This window comes from Colobus angolensis, unplaced genomic scaffold, assembly GCF_000951035.1.
Source record: "Colobus angolensis palliatus isolate OR3802 unplaced genomic scaffold, Cang.pa_1.0 Scaffold202, whole genome shotgun sequence".
NCBI lineage: Eukaryota > Metazoa > Chordata > Mammalia > Primates > Cercopithecidae > Colobus > Colobus angolensis.
This window is the reverse complement of record NW_012115178.1, coordinates 6513646-6536536: the sequence shown is the minus strand read 5'-3', so window position 1 is coordinate 6536536 and position 22891 is coordinate 6513646.

Here is a 22891-nt window from a genome sequence, read left to right as displayed (position 1 = left end):
AGCTTGCAAGCACAGGCAGCTGCATTGTTTACAAACATAATTAATGAGGTGATTTTTAATATCAACAGCTCAGCACCAGCCTTCCTAAAGACTGTTTATGGCCTGAGCCACAGAGCCATTTGTGACTTCTACAGCGTGTCTATGACGGGGTTGCCTCTAAGACTCGTTTCCTTTGGCTGGGACCTGGTTTATTTTGTGAATGACAAAAATAAACTCCTACTTGTTGCTGACAAGGAATGGTTTATGTCTGACAAGCCCAGGTCTACCAAAAGATAAACACAGGAATACTTTTCTAAGAAGTGAACGTGTATTTCTTCACAGCTAGCTTCTGTATTTATACAGAAGTCATCTGACTGAGGTGGTTGTCCTGGGGGATTGGAAAGGAATGGCACATTCTCTTTCTAAACATGGTAATGTTTTGGGTGATATAATGCTCTGTCAACGTTGGTGATATATCAGTATTCGAAAAAAATGGCTTATCCTTCAACTAGTCTTTTGTCACCTGTGGCCTTACAATTGCGGCCTGTTACATGACCTTAGACTTTTATTCCATTTAGTTATATTTCAGTGAGGGATTTGAACAAAACATTTTCTCTCCTCTAAATTTGGCCTGGCACAGCATTTTGAAATGGACCCTAAGACAAACCACTCTTTCTTGATAAGTAATAGGTTGAACGCATCCTTTGCCTTTATTTTTTCCCTTGCTTCCCTGATGTTGAATTTTGGGGTTCTGATAGTGATTGATGGCTGGTGTATTCCAAGTTAAAGAGATAAGACTATTCCTGCGAGATGCCCACACTTGAGCACCTTCCCAACCAAACAGATGAAAGACTCTTCCACCTGTGTAATAAAACGGGAACTAATCACCTTTCTAGGCTCCACTATATTCAACAGCAAGAAAATAGGTGCCAGTCCGATTCCTGGCTTGTTTCTTACATTTCAGAGGTTAGACAATTTAATTGTTTACTTAGACTTCTTGTCTTTTCTCCTGTACACTCCAAGGGAATTATTGTTCTTCTATTCCCTTGTAACAGTGGAATTGCCTGGTTATGCCTGTTCAGTGAAAGGCAGTAAGTTAGAGAGAGATAAAAAGATTAAAATAATAAAAACGACCCAGGATAATGAAAATCTGCCATCTTGCTTTTCTTGTAATTCCCAGGCAAATGCCTCTGAAACATAGTTTTATGATCTTGACTCCAAGTATCCTTGCTTATTACTTTAATCCATTGCTAGCATCTCTGGAGTGAGTGATGAGAAGTTAGCGAATGCCCCAGGTTTCACAACTTTAAGTGTGGAGTAAGTAAGAGTGTTCATTTAATACAGCCCCACATTTATGCAGCATCTGGGATATGTACCCGCCCCCCTCAGGGAGCTTACTCTTTCTCAGAGGAGATAGAAACAAATGATTATAATCTGTCTCTGTAAGTGCACTAATATTCTTCTAAAGAGAGTTGTTTGTTTGATCTGCTTGGCTGCTGGGATTTTCATTCTCCTGATTGTACTAATGAATAGTAAAGAGAAATGGAAGGTGCCAGAGGGAACTAAATTGATTTATGTAAGAAAGGACATGAATCTACCAGCAAGGCAGAAAATAATGTATCTAGAAGATGTGAGAAGGGACCAAGAGAAGGGGGGTGCTGAAGTTGGAAGAAATAATCAGAGGTAGAGTTTGGGGGACCAACTGCCATGATGACTAGGACTTTTGGGGACAGAGAGACCCAATGAGAATTTTTACTTATTTTAAAAAATTGACATATAGCTTATATAAAATGCACAAATGTTAAGTGTACTGCTCAATGCATTTTTACATATGAATACACTTGGGTAACTACTACCCTCATCAAGATATAGAACACTTCAGTCACCCCAGAGGGCTCCCATACACCCTTGTCAGTAGCTCAAGAGAGATCATTATTCTGATTCTAGTCCCATAGAGTAGTTTTGTGAGTTTTTAAACCTTACATATGTGGAATCATATAGTATTTATTGTTTGTTTCTGATTTCTTTCCCTTGGCTCTATGAGATTTATATGTGGTTTCGTATGTATCAGTAATCTATTTTTTATTCTTGCGTGGTATTCCATTGAATAAATATACCATAATTAATTTCCCCATTTATCCATGGGCAAATTAATGAATATGCTCATTGTCTGTGTTAATGGACATTTGGGTTGTTTTCAATTTGGGAGCTATTTTGGCCAATGCTGCTGTGAATATTGTTGTGCATGTCATTTCTGTTTGGTAGACACTTAAGAGTGTAATGCTGGGTCACAGGATATATGTGTATATTTAACTGTTGTTGATACTGCAAAATATTGTAGTTTTCCAAAGTGGTTGTACCAATTGGCATCCTCTGCAGTAGTGTAAGGTGCTCTAGTCGCTCCATATCTTTGGTAAACCTTAATGAGGAATTTTAGAAAGTCTTTCTGGTGTCATGTAGTATCTTTTGCCCCTTTGCTGCCCTTTTTGAGGCTTCAGCAAAGCCCCTGCATTTGGAGCCAGATGGGCATTGGATTCCTCGCATTTCCTGTCAAGAGCAGCAAGCCCAGTTTCCCCTGGGTTTGAATCCTGGCTTTTCCATTTTCTAAGTGTATGTTCTTAGGCAAATTAGTTTTTGCTTATTTTATTTTATTTTTTGCCTTCTGAAACTTTTATTCTTCATCTCCACAATGAGAATCAATCATAAAACTATTATGCAGGGTTTTAATGAGGATTGGATGACAGAGTGTACATAAAGCCCTTTGCACAGGGCCTGGCATATAAAGAACTAAAAAGAAATTAGCCTTTTTTAAAAAAACAAACAGAAAAACAAACACAAACAAACAAACAAACAAAAAAACCTATTAACTGACGTGAGAAAATTCCAAACTCTAAGCACAGGAGGATAAAGTTGGGAGACCTAGGGTATCTCTCCACATCCATCTGGAGATTCTTCTTTCACAGCTGACCCTTAAAAGCTTGGACTTTGATTCGAAGAGGCAATCTTTCCCTAACACCATAAGTCTGTACCCCTTTTCTGCATCCTAGTAGGTAATTGTGACTTTTCAGATATAGCTTTTTTTTTTTTTTTTTTTTTTTTGAGACAGAGTTTTGTTCTTGTTGCCTAGGCTGGAGTGCAATGGTGTGATCTTGGCTCACTGCAACCTCCGCCTCCCGGGTTCAAGCAATTCTCCTGCCTCAGCCTCCCGTGTAGGTGGGATTACAGGTGTGCACCACCATGCCTAGCTAATTTTGTATTTTTAGTAGAGACAGGATTTCCACCATGTTGCCCAGGCTGGTCTTGGACTCCCGACCTCAGGGAATCTGTCCGCCTCAGCCTCCCAAAGTGCTGGGATTACAGGTGTGAGCCACTACGCCCAGCCCAGACATAGCATATTTAAGCTTAGCTTTTATGAAGACATAGGTGCACTAAAGTCATCCTTTTCTGACATCATCAACCACCATCACTGAGTAATTTTTTACAATACTTAGAATTTCCTCTCAAAGGAGATTGGTAACACTCAAAGTAAGAGAAGATTGAAGAAAAACTTTAAGAAGAAAAAAGTAAAAAATAAAAAGAAAGCCTATTTAATTTTATGGCTGATGCAACTTGTTACATGTGTGTCCTGCCAGAATAAATCGGATCATCTGATTTTCAAATTGCCGGGTCTATTGTTTCAGAAATAGAGGATGTAAATAATTTCAGTGCAATCTCCTGGATCTGGACCTCTCTCATCCAGAACTGTTATCAGCATTAGCATAATTTATGGTGCTATCTAGTAATGAAATCACTGAACACTGATTGTACAGCTTCTTAAAGCTGTAATTATTGCTCATTAGGAATGGATTTCATATTGTTTGCTCCTGGCACATAACAAGTTATTGAAAGGAAAAAGTTATCAGTAGAAGTGAGAAACCAGGGAAGGCACTTTTTTTTGTTCCTGAATGTTATCTCTGATGAATCTGTCTGAGATTTTGAATTTCGTTATAATGGAGAACAACTGGCTACGTCATTAATTATCATATTTCTTTTTTAAGGAAAATTTTAGCTTCACGTCAGATGCCTTTTTCAGTCTACGAGGTAGTAAGTGCTCTGTAAATGTTTGTTGACTGAATAAATGTGAAGGGAAAGCAATGAATGAAGACAAAAGCCACAATTTTGGCAAGTTACACTCTGAGCAATGTCTAGCTCATACCAAACATTAACCTATTTTCCTTTCTTCCTTCCTTCTTTCCTGCCTGCCTGCCTCCCTGCCTGCCTTTCTGTCTTTATGTCTCTCTTTCTCTTTCTTTCTTTCTGAGACAAGGTCTCACTCTGTCACCCAGGCTGGAGTGCAGTGGCGCAATCTTGGTCCACTGCAGCCTCCACCTCCTGGGCTCGAGCGATTCTTCTGCCTCAGCCTCCTGAGTAGCTGGGACCACAGGTACTCAACCCCCCACTTGGCTAATTTTTGTATTTTTTTTTTTGTAGAGACAGAGTTTCACCATGTTGGCCAGTCTGGTCTTGAACTCCTGAGCTCAAAACTATCCACCTGCCTCAGCCTCCCAAAGTGCTGGGATTACAGGTGTGAGCCACCACACTTGGCCCTCCAAGAGGTTAGAGTTGGCAGGTTTTTAGGGGCTTGAATCTGAAAAAAAAAACTTAACTTACTTATCTCAGAACATCTTAAAGTGCATTTTCTAAAATTACAGAGCAATACTTGCTTTTTCACTGTAGAAGATAAAAACAATACATGTATAGACTGAGTAAAATATGGGAGCCCCTTTCAGGTACTCTGGTTGATCCTCTTCCTGAGGTAATGGCTATTCTTAGTACAGTATATGTATCCTTTAAGCCCTGGTGTTTCTGGAAATAATGAGAATTCATTGTCCGGGATAACGCAGGAAAAAAAAAAAAATCTGCTTTTGTTGGTTAACAATCATTTCCGGCTGGACTATGGGACTGGGGAAAGCTTGGTTTTAAATCTGATTATAGAAGTTTAATTAGTGATTTCTATGGGATACAATAGTTGGGGAGAATTATACATTTCAGCATGGGGAGGAAGAGTAACCATTATATGGTTTGCAAAATAGGGGCCACTGCCAGTGTTTATGATTCTAGGAATGGGGAAGGTGGCTTATCAAAAAAGACTTAAGTTCATTGTGAACAGTGCCTTTAGCTTGTGATGGCATCGAGCCCAATGGAAGGCAGCTTGGCTTTGAGATTGGCACAATGTATTTGGCCTTTATAGGTTGAATGTGACTTCTGTGTTTGTCAATTAACCCAGCCTGGTGATTTATCCAGGGCTAGACCAGATTTTGTATCCTGGTATTTTCCTACACAGTTCTAGTGTCCTTGGGTCTTTTGGCGTGAAACCTGAAGGGGCTGAAGAAATCACGTGAGTATTTCTTTAATAGATTCTTTTCCTTACTTGTTGATAAGTGCTCACTTTTCCTTAAATATCCTCTTATCTAGGGCCTTCTAGTCCCTGAGAGTACAGGGAAAATGTCAGATATGCGGAAATAAAGAAAATCTTATTCTTTTACTGGAATTTTTCAAACTTTAGTAAAACTGTAGAAATGTTTAAATTGCCTTCCAATTTCTGAAAGAAATTGGTTTCCTTTAACACTTAACGAGATAAACTGCAATTCGATTCAAGTCATTTTTCTGCCTCTCCTTGTTGACAATCTGAGCTCCATTTTTTTTGGTTTCCTCTTGCTTTCTGATTGACTTCAAGATTGCATCTAATCTTTTTATTCTATCTTGCACGAATGCAGCCTGCAATGTGTTGTGACAAGGAGCCAGACCTCCTATTAGCATATATTTATACCTTGCCACACGCAAAGTGGTGCTTGGGGATTATTAAACCAGGCTGGAGCTCTGAAGGGATATAAATGGCATCAGATTCGCCCCCTCCCCACAAAAGAACCCTCCATCTCAACTGTCTATCCACGCGGAGATCTAATTGTTTGAGGAAAGGGACAAATGCGGGGAGCTGAAAGAACAGTTGTGGATGAAGTTACTGTGACGGAGGAACGATCAGATAATTGCAGGCATGGGAGATGCAAGTGATGCTCGTTGTCCTTGAAGGATCTGGAGACTCCTTGGAGGAATTTTAAGGTCACTCTGTGAATCAGTAGAGAATAGGATCAAGTTAATCTGCTGATGAAGTACTGGCATGTGAATAGTTCTGGACAGACATCTGGGAATGAAGAGCTAGATGAGAGGTGTTTATGATTTGTGGGATTCACAATGTGAATTCACAGTCCTAGATATCAGGAGACGAAGACGGAGACTAGGATTCCAAAACAGGGTCCCTTCTGAGATGACTTGAGAAGAGGAGACAGGCAATATCGCTTCAGGTTCTAGTTGTTTTTCCAATCAATAGAAATCAACAGAGCAAAGCCTGAACAACGTTATAACACGTGCCTGTGTATTCTTTGGTGTTCCAGTTTCTTTCAGTGGGACTCTTGGGCCTCCCAGCTCCCAGGGTTTATGAATCACTAACCTCTATCGCCTATCAAAACTGGTGATCGTCTGATATTAGTCATTCACACATGGGTTCGACCTAATTTCCACTCATGCTAACCATCCCACAGCACTTCTATTTTAAGCGTGTTTTCTCTAATTGCAGAAAGACTGGCTTTGTCTCCACTGAAAGAAATTTCCAGCATTAGTAAAAAGCAAAAGAGACAATTTGGGGGAAGGGAAGCCTTTTTAGTAATTTGTATGCTAGGGAATTGGTCCAGAAGAGAAAGTACTTTTTCCTCTTTTGACTCTAGTTGGTCTCGTACCCCTAGGATGATGAGTCCCAGTGACTTTCTTGGGAATTGCTGAGTTTTGAGAAATCTTTCATTATGACATAATATCTCACATCCTGGAATATATCTGCCTTTTCCAACTGTCTGTGAGCACTCACAGGGTAGGGATGGAGTCTCATTCATCTGTGTTTCTCTATTGATCGTCGGTGTTGAATATACAGTTTTTGAGCTGCACGGCACAGGCAACGCACATGTCACAATTCTATACCGTTACCTGTTCAGCCTTTGTGATAGGAAGTAAGACCCAGAATGCCGTTCGGGTTGTGTGTGGGGAGTATATTGGGGTGGGCTTCACTTCACTTTGTCTTTCTATTTCTCCAGGTACTAGGAGTGGTGAGCTGACCCTCTCTAGGGTCCTCTCTAAGGGCCCAGTACAGCTGTCCCCAGCCCGTGCCCGCTTTTCACTAGGCAGACTCCACTGCCATCTGTCTTTCTCTGCCCATGCTGTACTTGCCCCTTATTTGGAGCTTTCCTTTCCACTCTGTGGTAAGATTAAAGACCAACTTAGGCAGAGGGAATAGTCAGAGAAGAGCAAAGAAACTCCTTTAGGCTTGACCTAATTAGGTCTGAGTCACTTAAGGGAAACCACAGAGTGTTCAGAAATTATTACTTTGCCTTCCTTTGTATACGCCTCCCTTGGGGATCCCACGGACTGCAAGGTGTCTGGGCTAAAGTTGGATTTAGGAAAATGAAACACTTTATTTGACTATGGAAAATGCATATTTCCAGGCAGGAGTGGAAAGATTAGGTAGGTAACTAGACAGGCTAGAGTTCTTTTGCTTATAACTGTGTTTTGTGGAAATTACGAACTTGAAATGTGTGTGAGGAATAAGCAACAACAAATTTTACAGTCACTTTCAAACATTAAACTCCTTAGACATTTGGGAAGTGGTGTGGGGACTGATCAGAAGCTACTGAGAAGACACTTAGATTCTTGTTCAGTGGAGGGATATAGATATTGGTAAGTGTTAGACATTGTTAGGAAAAATGAGCATAATATAAGTATAGGTTATTGAGTTGGGGCAACTACCACAACAATCACTATAGAATTATGACATTTAAATCAGTGGAATAAAATGTAGACTATTTAAAGAAAACCAAGAAAGAGAAAAGAAATAAATAAAAGGAAAACATGGCAAATAGCACTAAATAAGATAGCAAAGTGTCAAAGTAACAGTAATTATAGTAGACACAAGTGAGTTAATGTGAACAACCAAAAGACAGAAAGATTTTTTAGATCCATGATCTGGATAGATGTTATTTATAAGAATCATAAATTTTAAATACAAAAGGATATAGACTGATTGAAAATAAAGGAATGGAAAAAAAAAATACACCAGTCATGTCTGAAGCAAGGAAATCATAGGTAGCACTTAATATCAGAGCAGATAGAATTTAAGGTGAAAAACCTAATAAGGGACAAGAAACATTACATGTTGAAGACATGACACCACCATGAACAGATATGCTGCTAACAGTAAGGTCTCAAAATATCAAAAGCAACAACTAACTTAAGAGAAAAAAATAGATAAATCAATACTTAGGGTTGGAATAAAAACAAACCTTTTTGGAAAGTGAAAAAGCAAATATATAAAATATATCTAAACAGAGATTGAACAAATACATAAAATATATGATTTTCAGGCCTGTGTAGGCATAAATAAAGTTTAATTCAAAGGCTCAGCTTCATTTAGACTATGTTCTTTGAATATGGTATGATAAAACTAGAAATTAATGACAACAATGAAAGCTAACTAAAAGTAATGTGAATGTGGTAAACTAAAAATTATATCTAAACATTTCCCCAAGGTTTTATATATAAAGATGAATTCAAAAAATGTGTTTTCAGTATGAAGCCTGTATCACTTCGTATGTCTTTTCTTCCAGTGTCTGGCGAATTCATTTTCTGGTGTAGCAGGTAGGAGGCTCTGTAGTGAACCAAAGAATACCAACTGAACATAAAGAAATCCTCTCTCCTATTTAGACCTAACTTCTATGGTTTGTGGAAAAATTTGGAAAGTATGACAAAATAGAGAATACAAGGCAGCTCCCTGACTGAAGGTGATTTCTCTGAACTTTGGCACAATGATTGGGAATATAGAGCTACTGGAGCCGCATCCTTCCCTGGGAGTCTAATCTTCAGAGCAGCCTCCTGAGTGCCATGATGTTCACGACAGATACTATGAAGAACGTCGAGGTGTCAAGAGGAAGAGAATAGTTCATAGGTTTATGCGGCACATTCTAAAGCGCCTTTAAGAGAACCCAGGAAAAAGAGCAGGGCTAGAATTACAGGTATTTTGCTTTGCAGAGGATCATTGATGTCGTCTATGTTTGCCTCTAGTCTGGTGTGGCCAGGGTAAGTGTGAATTACTTATTGATTTAAAACCTTTTTACCTGGGAAATGAGGGGTAATTACAGTTGTTGGCTTAATAGGTATAGTGGTTTGGATTTCCTAGGAAGCCAACTCAGAGATGGAGATGAGCATGTAGGAGGTTTATTAGAGAGTGCCCTTGGGGTCAACATTTGTAGAAGGGAAGGGAAGGAAGAGACGTAAGCAGGCTTGGTCAGAGGCAGAAGCTGGGCTGTGAATAAGCCTCTGCAGAGCAGACACATTATGGAAAGTTTTGAAGCTGGGGTAACCCTTTAGAGTTGTCTTGAGTTAGGGTGGGAAAACCGGGACTTTATACCCCACGACTACTGCTATTACTAGTCATTAAATGGGCTCTGTGCCGGCAAGGGTGCATTGGCTTGAATGAGGTGGCTCTTCTCAGCCAAGGCAATCCAAACAGGGATAATAAGCAGTAGTAAACCCTTCATTCCTGAAGGAGGACGTGGATGACATATCACAGTGTCTGTCATCATAGTAGTACTATTTGATATAAATTTTCTTCCAAACTAATTTTTGCATTTAAAAAAGTGAAGGGTTGGAAGAAAGTGCTAGGCTCAGTAGGCAGTTGAGGGCAAAATCCTTCCCAGCCTAACACTTGCTGTTGCTATGGGCCCGCTTTGAGAAAAATGGCTCTATGAACATGAATGGAAAGAACTATGCTTTATAAAGCTGTAGCACAGGGAATTCTAACAGTTTTTCCAAGGACCGTCTTGTCTGAATAGGACACTAGGAGTGGGAGTATCCTTCCTAATTTTTTTTTCCATATGTAAAGGAAAAGCATGAAGTAAACCATAAATGTTTCAGGTACCACATGTTTCTTTGTTAAATCCTACATATTTATTTTGAAAATAATTTAAGAATCTTAATGAACACCCTCGAACTTGTTTTTTACCTGAGGCTAGTCAGGGGTAATTCATAGGTGAGAAGAGATAGCTTGTGGCTCTCTAAAGGGCTGATGGCGAATTCTACTTCCTACACCTTCTCCCTACCTCCTCCTTTCATCTTAAACAGGAGAACTGCAGGGCGGGGAGGGAAGAGGGGAGGCCACATGTGATACTGACAGAGATGTTGGCAGGAGGAGGACAGCATGGTAGGGGACTCTTCACAGATCTTCCGAGTGGCTGGTGGAAGCTGTCTACATCTTTGATCCTTCTCAGGCTACCTTCTTGGTGGAACTTTTATCTACTTCTTGTGTGTAGCTAAGATGTGTAGAGCTAAAATGGACAGACCCCAGTAGTTAGAGCTGCCTCCCAGTGTGTGGGCAGAGCATCTCCTCAGAGAGCAGGGACTAAGCACAGCGGTGCTGGCGTCAAAATCCGACTGTCAAGATTCAAAGACCAGCTTCATTTCCTGCTGGTCATGTGGTTTTGGACAAGGGATTTAACCTTTCTGAGTCTTAGTTTTCTTGTCTACGAAATGGGGCTGATACATTACCTCATAGATCTGTTGTTGAGAATGGAATGAATTAACCCTAAAATTGCTTAGAACATAATAAGTACTTGATAAATACTAGCTATTATTGGGACTGTGGGGCCATGTTCCCTGTCCCCTGGGTTTCCTACCTTGGCAGATAACTTTAGTATCACACACCAAGCTCCTCTACACCGAAATCTCCCACTCGGGATAGAGGGTCAGAATTTTTGTAGCCAGTGTTTTCTCTATCCATCATCTAAGCAAGTGTACAGAGATGCCAGGTATTCTTATTTCCTGCACACTGTGTTTATATTCTAACACACATAATTTCCCATTTAATAACCTTAATACACAATTACCTGTCCTCATAAAGACTATATCTACTCCTGAACTACAGATGGAGTCATCCCAAAGCCTTATAGATAGAAAGGTGGGATCCTTTGTCAAGCATAGATTTTTTTTCCCAAATCTCTCCCTGTCTCATCTTATTATCTTGGAAGATAAATTTTTAGTTTAAACAAGAGGCAGGGAGTAGAGGCAGGTGCCTACCAAATTTTAAATTCTATGCTAAATTTTGCCCTCCAACATTTATTATAGTCCCTTATGCCATTTTTTCCTCTTCTGGTCTCTCTCCTGGTCCTTCTTATTCTCCTTCAAGGGGAAAGAGCCAAGATGGAGGGCAGCCTGGGAGACTAAAGAACAGGATCCATTTTCATAGACTTAGAATTAGAATAGAACGAAAGAGTAAAACAAACACAGAGCCACAGATTTTGACTTCCTTTGCCTGGAAGCATTGAAACTGAGGAAATGTACAAAAATATAATTTTGTACTTGTGCTATCAGTTGTTTATATTATTTAGAGATATCATTTATTTTAATTAGCGTATAGATTTTTTTCCCTGCAAAATATAAATGTTTTGTGCCAAGCACCATCTTAAGCACTTGGGGATACCGCTGTGAGTGAACAAAAATAGAAGCTCAAGAAGAGGTCAAAGCTCTTATGAAGTTTATATTCTAGTGAGAGGAGACAATAAGTAGATAAACAAATACATATTATGTTGGGTGATGATAAGAAGGAAAAATAACACAGGGTGAGATAAATAGATAAGAAAAATGAAATAAATAGGAAAAAGAAGGAAAACATAAAGCTGGGCGAGAAGGCAAAAAAGGACAGTTGGAAGGGGATATGTGCTATTTTGGGGGGGGTGTTCTGGGCAGGCCGCTCTTAAAGGGTTTTACTTGACCTGGGACCTTAACACAAAAAAATGTTTTTCTTGTCATTGTCACCAGATGAGATTTGAAGTAAAATACCTGGAATTTCCTTGAGAACAAGATTTTCCCCCATTTATACCTTGATCACATCCAGAGCAAAGTTGTTACATTCAGCGTGGCATTCTATGTTGATGATTGTTACAACGTTAGGAACTTTCTCTTTTCTATATTTCATTCATTTGTTTCTTCATTCATTCATTCATATATTCATTTCTATATTTCATTCTTTGTCTCATCTTGTGAAAGAGTAAAATGTAGGAACCGGGATCAAAACTGACTCATTATTCTGCATGTTCTTAAGTCTGGGGGTGGAGATTTAGTGTCTGAAGCTTTTGCATTTGTTTGAAAAATCCATGTCTTTATTTCTTTATCTTTATTTCATTATCTTTTCTTTTCTTTATCTTTTTAAAGTGATAAGATTGAAAAGTGCAGTAAGAGTTCTGAGCCAATCTGGTGGCATTGGAAATAGTAGTTCCAGTGACTTTTATGGATTTTCTTGTTTTATCTTTGTGTTCCAGGGTGTTCCATAGATCTGGGGTTTGACTCATCCTTCAGACTTACTTCCTTCTGGTGGCCACTTTAACACCTGAAAATCCCCATGCCTTTCCATCAGAGTCTCTGTAAGGGAGACAGAGGACCTGCTGAGTTGTATTTTTATGATGAATTTTCTTTGTATTATATGTTTATACTCATTAAGTTTTGAATCCTTACTATGTCGTTCTCCAACATCCTAAACACATGCAACTTAAGGCTGCATAATTTTTTCTGCTGTGATAATCATGCATCAATGACAGAAGGAACACAATCATTTGGGAAGGGATGGGCCTTTTAGACTTGTAGTCCAGACCTCAGTTTTATCTCTGGAGCAGGCAGCATGCCCGGTTTATGTTGTACTTTGTTCCTAGGTTTTGCTACCTTGGCTAATATATTTTCAGTGGGTGAAATAACTTGTGCTCTACCTTCTTGCATAGAATATTGGTTTTGGGGCTAGAGAACAGGGAGAACATGCTTTATTTTTCTCTGCCTCCTCTGACCTTAGCTCCAAGCTCCCACAACTTCCAGGGAAGCCTTGCAAACCAATTTCACTTCTAAACATGTATTGAGAGCCAAATCTCTGCTAGGTTTATAGTGGGAGAAGGGGGAGATTAGCATAAAGATAGCTGTGGAATGCAGAGATGTGAAGAGAAAAAATGTGGCGGGAGCAGGAGAGAAGGCAAGGGACAGTGAAGCAGCAGAAAAGATGGTGAAATCAGTTTCTGTTATATTCCCCATATGTATTTGAGGAAGATGATTCTTGAAGAGAATAAATACCTGTGATGATGGAGGCTGTGGTGGAGGGGGTGGTGAGTATGAAGATGCAGGGGGAGGAGATGGTGCTGGGGGTGGAGATGGAGGTGGAGGTAAAGGATGTAGTAGGGGGATGGAGGAAGTAGCATAGGAGGTTATGGAGGTGGGACAAGTGATAGAGGTGGAGCTAGGGATGGTGGAGGGGGTGGAAAAGATGGTAGTAGGAGTGGTGGAGGTGGAAGTAGTAGAGCTGGTGGTGGAGGTTATGGTTGGGGTGGAGGTGTTGGAGATGGTGAAGAAGGTGGTGAAGGTGGTGGACGAATTGGTGGTGAAGCCAAGGTGGAGGCAGAAGAGTTGGTCGGGGTGGTGGAGGTAGTAGAGGTAGTGAAGGTCATAGCTAAGAAGGTGAAAGAGGTAGTGGAGGTGGGTGGGAAGGTGGTTGAGATAATAGAGTAGGTTGAGGAGGTGGTAGAACTAAGATAGTGGGGGAGGTGGTGAGGGATGATATATTTGAGGTGATGGAGAAGGTTGTGGAGCGGGTGGAAGTGGAGATGGAAATATCTGTGGTGATAGCCCAAAGTGATAGGGTTTGTGGAGTCATCCACAAATATAAATATCCACTCTGAAGTCAGAGTGAAACAAGTGCACCAGCACGTGGGAGAACAAGCAGCCATATATACTACTTAAAACAATTTTCTGCTTAGGACTTTCAGATCTTTTTCTCACTAGTTTAATACATTTTTGCCTTAAATCTAAAATTGTTCTTGTTTTCTTAAATGAGTCAGAGAGCAGTTGATGCCCATTCATTCTCACCCTAAATGCCTTCTATCCACCAGACTGGACCAAGAATGGGCAATCAAAAATGAAAGAGATTTAGTTTCTGTCTTTATTGAAGACACAGACCCATAAGTGATAATTATAACATTATCGACGTTACATTAGTTAGATAAATATAACATTAGCGACGTTAAATGCAATGACGGAGATGTAAACAGCTATGGAGGATGATAGACAACAAAGGTGGGGAGTGTTAGGGACAGAGGAAACTTACTGGAACAGGTAACACCTTAAGGATGAGAGAATTGGGGATTAGTTGGGTGAAGGGGAAGATGAGCATTGCAGTCAAAAGTAGGGAAGTAGGAAACAGTTTACAGTAAGCATGTAGCACAGTAACTAGTTCTCTAACTTTTCCTGCTGTCTGCCTGGGTATGTTCAGTTCCTTGCATGATTTTGGAATTTGGAATCAGGTTTGAAAGCATTTATGGTTGAAAAAAGTAAATCGTAAGTGCAGTTAGGGTCTTTTGGTACTTTTTTTTTTTTTTTTTTGAGATGGAGTCTTGCTCTGTTGCCCAGGCTAGAGTGCAACGGCACTGTCTCGACTCACTGCAACCTCCGCCTCCTGGGTTCAAGTGATTCTCCTACTTCAGCCTCCCAAGTAGCTGGGACTACAGTCTTGTGCCACCACACTCGGCTAATTTTTGTATTTTTAATAGAGACGGGGTTTCGCCATGTTGGTCAGGCTGGTCTTGAACTCCTGACCTCGTGATCTGCCTGCCTTGGCATCCCAAAGTGCTGGGAATACAGGCAAGAGCCATTGCACCTGGCTGGTCTTTTGGTGCTTAATGGTGAGATGTTCAAAAGTATAGATAATAAGGGAGAATCTCACAGTTGGTGCCACCAAATTCTTTAACCTCACCCGTTCTTGTAGCTAGAGAAGTGAGTGGGAAGATAGTTCAAAAGGATAGACAATAAGGGTGAATCTCACAGTTGGTGCCACCAAATTCTTTAACCTCACCCATTCTTGTAACTAAAGAAGTGAGTGGGAAGATAGAATTTGAATAATTTTTCCTATCAGAGGAAGCAGGACAAACAGTATTTAAGCTGGGATGGGTGGGTGGGTACGCAGTATCTGTGCAGAAGATGAGTTGCTCACTCAGAGAAGACCTGATATTCAAGAAAAAGTCAGCCAAAAACATGAGTCACTCATTAGCCTCTTTAAAAGGTGGAACATGCTAAGGCGGAGAAGGTAAACAGACTCTTTTGCTATGTTGGATTAAGATGTACCCTTAGATATAACTCTCCCCTAGAAATGAAAAAAATTCTCTAAAAAATATAGCACACATTTCCTTGACCCAATTAAAATGTAGCATTTCAAAAAGGAAGCAGATAGCACATGGTTTGTCAAATAAATGACTCAATAGAAATGCATGAAATATATTTGAATAGAGAGTGCCAAATGTTGTTTTTTAAATAAGGAACTCATTAGAGTCTATGAAATAGACTTCAGAAATTGATTTCCTGGAATGAATACCACAAATGATTCTCCAGAGCCCATGAAGAGGAAGTTTTCTAACCTATTTTTCTGGACCACAAGTTCTGCAAAGGGTGAGAAGAGAGGGACGTCACTGTTTTTGTTGTTCATGGTGCCTCCATGGTGAACTGAGATGCTGAGGGAGGCTGGATATTGGCTTGATGCTGTTTATGCAGAATTTCCAAATCAAAGAAGGCCTCCCACCCCCATTTGGAAGACTTGGTATCTTTGCCCACCTACCTTTGAAAGCAGGATGTGGATTGCACAGGATAAAATATTAGAAATTGACCTCTGAACCACATATTTAAATTCATTCCCAGCTCTTTCTTTCCAAATAGCAATTGAGTTTGATTATTGTGATTCAGCCATCTGCATCTCATGTTTATAATTGTTCACACTGTCACTGTCTGAGATTTTCTCAATTAATATTATTAAGGAGTAGATATGTGATTTTCTGGATGGTTCGATTTACTCTTCTGTCTTGTTTTGATAAGAAAGTGGCTACCTGCAAGCACTAAGGGGCTTTTATCGGCATTTTGAATTTTTACTTGTGAGCAAATAACAGGAGAACAGAAACACTCTCCTGGTTGCCTTTCAGAGACAGAGTTCTGTTTAATTTGCGAAACCATTTATACATTCTCAGTATTAACTCAACCTTTCCTGCCTGCCTTACAAAAGCAGCTCTTAAGAGATACAGTGTTTGGGACCCAGTGGGAAAGATTCCAAGCTCATACTGCCAAATCTCCTGAGTTATCCTGACTCCTATCTGAGATTTTGGGATTTTTCTGTAAGAAGGAGGAGCGTGGGATTGGCCCCCCTCTGGAACATAGATGAGAGAGTAAATTGACTTGTCTGTTTTTCAAAGATAATTGTGGGTTGTGAAAGTAAGCTAAGTAGGTAGCAAAATCCTACGCAGATTACAAAAGAGATTTTTCCATCTCTGCATTACCACACGTAATTTTAGGCCCCGAAGCAATGTCTGGTGGACCAGTTTAACGTGCTAGGGCAACTGTCTAATGACTATGACAGAAGTGATGGCTGGGATTAGATCATGGTGATAGATTCCTAGAATTGGAAAGGACTTGAAAGATTTTCTAGGCAAACCCTTTTGCTTTCCAGCTGAGGAAACTGAGGCCCAGAGAAGCTTAGCTATTTCAAGTGGTTACCATGGCAATCCTGATTGCTAGCACTGTGCTTTGATGTGGGGTGACCCTCAACTAGACCTCAAACAATGGCTCTGCTGCCTTCACTGTGGATTTTCCCCAGAACACATGTCATGGGTGACACTGGGACTCCTCACAGCTAGTCCTGCTACTCAAAGATCACAAAGCATCTTACTCTTGTTTGTTTTGGCCACACCTCAGTTAAGGGGGCAATATTCTCTGTATTGGTGGACTCACAACATGTGGCTCTGCCAGTAGTCAGAGGAATTCTCAGTGGGGACTTGGAGAGATCGGCCTGCCCTCATGCCTTCCATCTCAAACTCCCTTTTTCCCTGGGATTCTTTCTCAAGCTGTGTGAAAGAGCATTTTGGCTCTGGGATTTCCCTTTTGCTGAAAGGTTGAAAACACTGGTAGAGGTCTTGGTCAAGTTAGGCAAATTCTCTGCACTTTCATTTCTTATCTGTAAAATAAGAAAAATAATAATTCACGAGGTTTGTTGCCAAACATAGTCCTGAATGCAAGGAAGGCAGGTGATAAATGTTTGTTCTCTCATTTGCCTTTTATAATAAAATTTCTGAATATTGCTGGTTTCTGATTAGTCTAAAGAAAGTTATTTAGTTTTATCTATGAAGATAATACCTCTTCCTTGTAGAAAATCAAACAATGCTGAAAATCATGAAATCCCCTGAACAATTACTATCTAGAGATAACTCTTCATACTTTTGCAACATTCTTCCAGTCATCTTTCTATGCATCTGTGTTTATATTTGTGTTCAAATTTATAATTTTACATAAAATGAAATCATAATAGAAACACTCTTTTGCAATCTACCTTGTTCACTCAAGAGGTCAGTTCAAAGAAAACACTAATAGTTTCTGCCAGATATTTGTCCCCCCTGTAGGACACAATGAACAACATAATCTCATCTCACAGATTGAAACTTCACTAAGACCTATTTGGCACTCTTCTCTCCAAATATCCCTTTCCTCCATCTCCTCACTAGAGAGAGAATATGTCACTGGACATATACAATGCAATTTCTGGAGTTTGCAAAAGATTTGCCAACCGGGAAAGTCTTCTGCTTTTATTTACCCTAACAAAAGCCAGGATAAATAAATGATGTCTACTGCTATAGTCTCTCCTATGTAGTCCTATGAATCCCCTTTGTTGGATCCTTTTCTTATTTTCTGTGGGACAAACCTCCAGGGAAGGCACAGATTTTTGTGTACTGTAGCTCATTGGGTCTTATTGACATGCAGCTATGGGTGGTCATTGTTTTGTTTAGACTGATCTTCTTGGCAGCCTCGTGGCTTGTCCTTTTCAGATAGATTGACATTAGTGATGCTCTATCCTTCACCTGCCTCTCAGTTTTGTCCATATCCCCTGTCTCTTCAGGACTGTGATAGCGGTGATATAAGTAATGATTTAGCACTAAGCATTGGGAAGGCATGCAGACTGATTCTGCCAAGAATTATAATCTATTGCTGCTATTAGCTCATTCCTGTGAATGGCCATTAGTAGAAAGTAGAGCTAATTGAAAGTCTGGGCATTGGGAGCCTTGGATCATAATGAGCAGATGAAAAACTTCAGTATTATAACTTTGTGTAGGGATATCACACTTCCATGCAAATGGTTCTCATCCATGAAGGAAGGATGGTAAAATTCGTGTGATCTCAGCTCGCATATATGTCACCAGTGTGATGTGAAAGAAGGCTTTTCTTTCTTTCTTTTTTTCTTTTGACAGGATCTTGCTCTGTTGCCCAGGCTAGAGTGCAGTGGCACAATCATGGCTCACTGCAGCCTCAACCTCTCGGGCTCAAGTGATCCTCCTGCCTCAGCCTCCCAAGTAGCTGGGACCACAGCTGCACGCCACCATGCCTGGCTAATTTTTAAATTTTTTTGTAGAGACAGGGTCTCACTATGTTGCCCAGGCTGGTCTCAAAATCCTGGGCTCGAGTGATCCTCCTGTTTCAGCCTCCCAAAGTGCTGAGATTATAGACATGAGCTGCCTCGCCTGGCCTCTTTTCTTATGCTTTGAAATCCTGGATCCTGTGATTATTGTTTTCAATTTAAAAACAGTAGTTTCAGGGTGTTTTCTGTTTTGTCACATTTGGGCCAGACTATCTCCCAGAGTCTACAAGTTTAGATTTCTTCCCAGCCTCCCCTCTCTGTACCACAGGAATCTGTGCCAATTCATTCATGCCAGATGTATTGAGGTGTTTTTTCTTAGGCAGCTTTCATCAAGGAAGAGGTGGGCTGGGTACACCCACTCATTTCCCACCATCTCCAGAAGAAGCAGCTTTAACTATGACTCAGTGATGCAGGGCTTCTGACCACGACCTAAAAATGAAAGGCCCTATCACCAATCTTATCTGCTCATCAAAAAACAGACGGCGGTGGTGATATGCAGTCAAACTTGCTGGTACTTCCAATGCCTGCCCTGAGAAGGCTCTGCTGTGGAGATGAAGGCATGCTGGAGCCACAGGAATGATTCTGGAACATCTAACCTTCTTGTTCAAAGTTTCTATCATAACTTGAGATTAGATATGCTCTTATTAGGAAAGCTAGTAAGTTGGAAGGAAATACAATATTCTTAAGTTAGAACATTTCTGAGCTTCTCTTCCAAAAGGAAATCTCTAATTTATGTGGCCTCTGTGAGTGTGTGTTTTCTCCTTCACTGATTATTTTATGCTTTCTCCCATACACTGAGAATCACTGCAGAAGGTACTCTGGGGCAGCTGGAAAGGAAGTAGAAGGAAAGACCCTTGCTTTGAAAATTCGGAAGGAAAATGAAATGTGCTTTCCATATATTTGTATCTATATGTATTTATAAGTAGACAACCTAGAACTTCTAGTTCTAAACTCTAAAGAAAGTCCATATCTGGCCAGGCGTGGTGGCTCATGCCTGTAATCCCAGCACTTTGGGAGGCTGAGGCAGGTGGATCATGAGGTCAGGAGTTCGAGATCAGCCTGGCCGCGCCACTACACACACATCCAGCCGGGGTGATAGAGTGACAGTCTCAAAACAAAACAAAAAAAGACAAACAAAAAACAAAAAACAAAAACAGAAAAAAGAAAAAAAGAAAGTCCATGTTTAACTTAAATCTATGATTAAAAAATGGATGCTTATCAATTTTAAATGTGATTAAATGTAATCATCTGTAAAGCAAGGTGGATTTGACTAGGGTAAGTTTGAATTTTAGTTGTGCCCTCTCTGCCTCTAGTTTAGTAGATGGGCCATAAAGAGGTTATCGGTTGGGTGTGGCGGCTCATGCCTGTAATCACAGCACTTTGGGAGGACGAGGTGAGTGGATATCACTTGAGGTCAGGAGTTCGAGACCAGTCTGGCCAACATGGTGAAACTCTGTCTCTACTAAAAATACAAAAATTAGCCAGGCGTGATGGTGGGCTACTTGGGAGACTGAGGCAGGAGAATTGCTTGAACCCGGGAGGCAGAGGTTGCAGGGAGCCAAGATTGTGCCACTGAACTCCAGCCTGGGTGATAGAGCAAGACTCAGTCTCAAAAAAAAAAAAAAAAAAGAGGTTACCCAGGGGCAAGGAGAAGAGAGCTAGTTTTTTCCTGCAAATGTGCACAGAAGTTACCTTGTGTGCTAGATGGTTTCCATTTGCCTCTCTAGTCCACTCTCCATTCTCACCCACTCATGGGCTGTGTCAGTGGCTCCCTTGCTCTCTGTCGTCTAGTAGGTTTAACAAAAGAGGCATCTACAGGTACAGGAGGGCAGGCAGAGTGGAAGGTCAGGATATTGATTCTGCCAGTTCCCTTTTTGCTGTGTTGCTGTGGGTTTGCTATGTCCATCTACCTATGACCACAACTCCTGTCAAAAAGTCCCTGCTCTCTCCAGACTCAGACAGATGCTCCTGTCCCTTGCCCTTTTGGCTCTAGGGTGGTATCAGCTCCCTGCTCTTGCTAGACCTGAGGTGCCCCATTATTCTTGGTTTGTTTCCTTACACTCTGCCCTTCTTTGTAAATAATCCCATTATTAAGCTTTCCTCTGTTACTATGTTTGAGTGGACCATCTTTTCCTGTTGATTCCTGACTATTATACTTAATGAATATTTTAGGGATCATTTAATGGTAAAGAATAGAAGCTCACACATACTAACTCAAGTACAATGTGAACTTACAGATAGAACATAGGGCAGTAAGGGACATGTATCAGGTCATCTGGAAAGTCAGTACCTGAAACCATCTCCTTAGTCTCTTGTGGCACGAGGCTATGCTGTCTCTTATTTCTGTTCTTTCTACACATCTGCTGTCTTCTGCTACTGTCTTCATATTGGTATTATTTGTCTGTCTTGTGAACTTTCTTTGTCTGGTCGTGCTACAAACTCTTGCTGTGACCCTATTTAACCTTTCAGTTCAAGGACTCCTCACCATTTAATTGTGTTTCTCAGTGTCCTATTTCAAGTTTTCCAGGAGAGAGAACCTCAGTGTTCAGTTTGAGTTAGGTCTATTTATGGTCCACTCAGGTGTGGTGGAGGAGAGGGGTACACAGGACTGTCCTTTCCAGTGATGTGAATATGTCTTCCAAGGGAGGTGTATGTTTGGCAGGCAATTATTGGTATCTCTGCATAATGCAGTAAATCTCTCTCTGGAAGAATATTTGAAATCTCAGGTGAAAGTGATGGCTAAGCTTGTCCTTAAGCCATTTGGAAAGTCAGTTTATTGCCTCATTCTCAGTTTCAGTAGAAATACATTTAATACTTCCAAAAACCTTGAAAGAGAGCTCTTCTGATGATTTCTCTCATATCTAACCTGCTGTGGATTTTGTCCATTTATTTCCTCTTTCCTGCTGTGAATGGTAACCAATCTACTGTTCAATGACACACTCACTGGATCATTTTTGGTGACTGTAATTGGAAGCAGTTAATGAGATCCTCATCACTCTTTAGGGTGAACATGCTATCAGCTTTTCAGTCCCTATTCAGATATAAACAGATAACCAAAGATTACACAACATCTGTGGAGAGGCTCTAACATGAGAGAGAGAGAGAAAGACACACACACACACACACACACACACGCAAACACACACACACACACACACACACCAAAGAAAGTAGAAACAAAGCAATTTGGAGGAAGCAGAGACTAAACCAGGAAATGAAAATTTTAAAAATTGAAGGCTGTTGTTAATATACCTCAAGGAGACAAGAAAAGATATTATAACCATGAAATAAGAAATAAGTACTATTTAGAAGGGCATGCCCAAGATGACCAAATAGGAACAGCTCCAGCCTCTAGTGCCCAGTGTGAGCGACACAGAAGACGGGTGATTTCTGCATTTCCAATTGAGTCGCTGCTGCTGATACCCAGTTAAACAGGGTCTGGAGTGGACCTCAAGCAAACTCCAACAGACCTGCAGCTGAGGGTCCTGATTGTTAGAAGGAAAACTAACAAACAGAAAGAACATCCACACCAAAACCCCATCTGTACGTCACCATCATCAAAGACCAAAGGTAGATAAAACCACAAAGATGGGAAAAAATAGTGCAGAAAATCTGGAAATTCAAAAAATCAGAGCACATCTCCCCCTCCAAAGGAAAGCAGCTCCCCACCAGCATTGGAACAAAGCTGGATGGAGAACGACTTTGATGAGTTGAGAGAAGAAGGCTTCAGTTGATCAAACTTCTCAGAGCTAAAGGAGGAACTACGAACCCAGCTCAAAGAAACTAAAAACCTTGAAAAAAGATTTGACGAATGGATAACTAGAATAAACAATGCAGAGAAGTCCATAAACGACCTGATACAGATGAAAATCATGACACGAGAACTACATGACAAATGCACAAGCTTCAGTAACTGACTTGATCAACTGGAAGAAAGAGTATCAGTGATTGAAGATCAAATGAATGAAATGAAGTGAGAAGAGAAGTTTAGAGAAAAAAGTTAAAAGCAATGAACAAAGCCTCCAAGAAATATGGGATTATGTGAAAAGACCAAATCTACGTCTGATCGATGTACCTGAAAGTGACGAGGAAAATGGAACCAAGTTGGAAAACCCTCTTCAGGATATTATGCAGGAGAACTTCCCCAACCTAGCAAGGCAGGCCAACATTCAAATTCAGGAAATACAGAGAACACCACAAAGATACGTCTGATCGATGTACCTGAAAGTGACGAGGAAAATGGAACCAAGTTGGAAAACCCTCTTCAGGATATGATGCAGGAGAACTTCCCCAACCTAGCAAGGCAGGCCAACATTCAAATTCAGGAAATACAGAGAACACCACAAAGATACTCCTCGAGGAGAG